Source organism: Catharus ustulatus, chromosome 35 (genome assembly GCF_009819885.2).
Source record: "Catharus ustulatus isolate bCatUst1 chromosome 35, bCatUst1.pri.v2, whole genome shotgun sequence".
Classification (NCBI taxonomy): Eukaryota; Metazoa; Chordata; class Aves; order Passeriformes; family Turdidae; genus Catharus; species Catharus ustulatus.
This window is the reverse complement of record NC_046255.1, coordinates 662551-665256: the sequence shown is the minus strand read 5'-3', so window position 1 is coordinate 665256 and position 2706 is coordinate 662551. Positions and strand designations below refer to the sequence as shown.

The 2706-nt window shown below is 62.8% G+C and overlaps 1 long non-coding RNA gene across 1 annotated transcript; it reads right to left on the bottom strand.

Moving 5' to 3' along the window:
- Positions 1-600: 600 nt before the first annotated feature.
- On the bottom strand, positions 601-958 carry LOC117009732. Its single transcript, XR_004420520.1, has 2 exons — positions 853-958; positions 601-794 (listed from the first exon to the last, which is right to left on the bottom strand). It is a non-coding gene; the product is annotated as an uncharacterized LOC117009732 (long non-coding RNA).
- Positions 959-2706: the final 1748 nt, after the last annotated feature.

Genomic DNA, 2706 nt, shown 5'->3' with positions numbered 1-2706 from the left:
CATGGGGTGACAGGGACATGGGGGGACATGGGGACACAGGGACATGGGAGAGTGACAAGGACATGGGGACACTGGGGGGTGACGGACACGGGGAGTGACAGGGACATGGGGGGGACACAGGGATGTGGGGGGCACTGGGACTTGGGGACATTGGGGGGGTGACAGGGACATGGGGAGGGACAGGGACATGGGGACACAGGGACATGGGGACACAGGGACATGGGAGGGTGACAGGGACAGGGGGACACTGGGGGTGACAGGGACATGGGGGGGACACAGGAATGTGGGGGGCACTGGGACTTGGGGACATTGGGGGTGACAGGGACATTGGGGGGGGACAGTAATGTGGGGGTGACAGGGACATGGGGACGGGGGGACACTGGGACACGGAGGGTGACAGGGACATTGTGGGGGGACAGGGACATGGGGACACAGGGACATGGGGGGTGACAGTGTCATGGGGACACAGGAGGTGACAGGGACACAGGGGGTGACAGGGACAGGGGGACACGGGGCTCACAGTCGCGGTGTGGCGATGTCACGGTGTCACGGTGCCGCGGTGTCACGGTGTCACCGTCACTCACAGTTTTGTCTGCCCCCCCCTCCCCCCCCCCATTAATTAATTAATTCCTTAATGAATCCGTTCATTAATTAAAAACTCGGTGGCAGCGCGGGGGACACGGGGACAGCGGATGGTGCCAGCCCATCCCCCACGGCGGGGACAGGAGCGTCCCCAACCCCCGGCGCGGTGTCACCCCCCGGGCCTGGGGGGGTTCTGGGGGTCACAGTGTCACCTGGGGGTCACGGGGTCACCTGGGGGTCACGGGGTCACCCTCGGGGTCACAGTGTCACCTGGGGGTCACCCGCGGGGTCACGGGGTCACCTGGGGGTCACAGGGTCACCTATAGTGACATGGGGTCACCCTCGGGGTCACAGTGTCACCCGTGGGGTCACAGTGTCACCTTTGGGGTCACAGGGTCACCTATGGGATCACAGTGCCACCTACAGTGTCACAATGTCACCTGCAGGGTCACAGTGTCACCTACAGTGTCACCTACAGGGTCACAGGGTCACCCACAGGAACATGGTGTCACCTGCGGGGTCACAGTGTCACCATGGGGTCACAGTATCACCCACAGGGTCACAGTGCCACCTACAGGATCACAGTGTCACCCACAGTGATGTGGCGTCACTTGTGGGGACAGGCATTGATTGGTGTCACCCACAGGGACACGGTGTCACCTGCAGGGTCACAGTGTCACCCGTGGGGTCAAAGGGTCACCCACAGAGTCACAGCATTGGTCACAGTGTCACCCATAAGGACATGGTGTCACCCACAGTGATGTGGTGTCACCCACAAGGACACAGTGTCACCTGCGGGGTCACAGTGTCACCTGTGGGATCACAGTGCCACCCCCAAGGTCACAGTGCCACCCACGGGGTCACAGTGTCACCTGCAGGGTCACAGTGTCACCCTCGGGGTCACGGTGTCACCCACAGTGATGTGGCATCACTTGTGGGGACAGGCATTGATCGGTGTCACCCACAGGATCACAATGTCACCCATGGGGTCAGAGTGTCACCTGCGGGGTCAGAGTGTCACCCACAGTGATGTGGTGTCACCTGTAGGGTCACAGTGTCACCCTCGGGGTCACGGTGTCACCCACAGTGATTTGGCGATCGGTGTCACCCACAGGATCACAATGTCACCCATGGGGTCACAGTGTCACCTGCAGGGGTCACAGTGTCACCTGCGGGGTCACAGGGTCACCTACAGTGATGTGGCGTCACTTGTGGGGACAGGCATTGATCAGTGTCACCTACAGGGTCACGGTGTCACCCACGGGGTCACAGTGCCACCCACGGGGTCACAGTGTCACCCACAGTGATGTGGTGTCACCTGTAGGGTCACAATGTCACCCACAGGGTCACGGTGTCACCCACAGGGACAGGGACACCCAGAGCTGTCCCCCGGGGCTGTGCTGGTGGCCGTGCTGTCACCCTTGGGTGACACTTCAGGGACGAGGGGACCTGTCCTTGTCCTTGTCACCGTGCCACCTCCGGTGCCACCTCCTGTCCTTGGCCTCGTCGCTGTCACCTCGAGGCCACCAGGATCCTTGTCCTTGCTGTCACTCACTGCCACGGGGACCTGTCCTTGTCCTCGTTGTCCCCATTGTCACCACGAGTGCCACACGTCCTTGTCCTCGCTGTCACTGTGTCCTTGTCACCGTGGGGGCCTCAGGGACACGTCCTTGTCCTCGCTGTCACCGTGTCCTTGTCCCTGTTGTCACCAGGACCGGGCCTTGTCCTTGCCGGTGTCACCCAGGTGCCACCTTCCTCCTCCTCACCGGTGCCACCGTGTCCTTGTCCTTGTCCCCTGGGTCTCTCTCTGTCACATCAGCTGCCACCGCGTGTCCTCGTCCTCGCTGGTGGCCCCTCCGTGTCCTCGCTGTCACCGTGGGGGCCACCAGTGCCACCGGGGCTGGCCGGGGATGTCCCCATGGGTGTCCCCTTTGTCCTGGGGTGTCCCCACGGGTGTCCTCTCTGTCCCCAGGGGTGTCCAGGGTTGTCCCAGGGGTGTCCCCAGGCATGTCCCCTCTGTCCCAGAGGTGTCCCCAGGGATGTCCCTTGTGTCCTGGGGATGTCCCCTCTGTCCGGGGGTGTCCCCAGAGGTGTCCCAGTGGTGTCCCCAGGGGTATCTGGGGG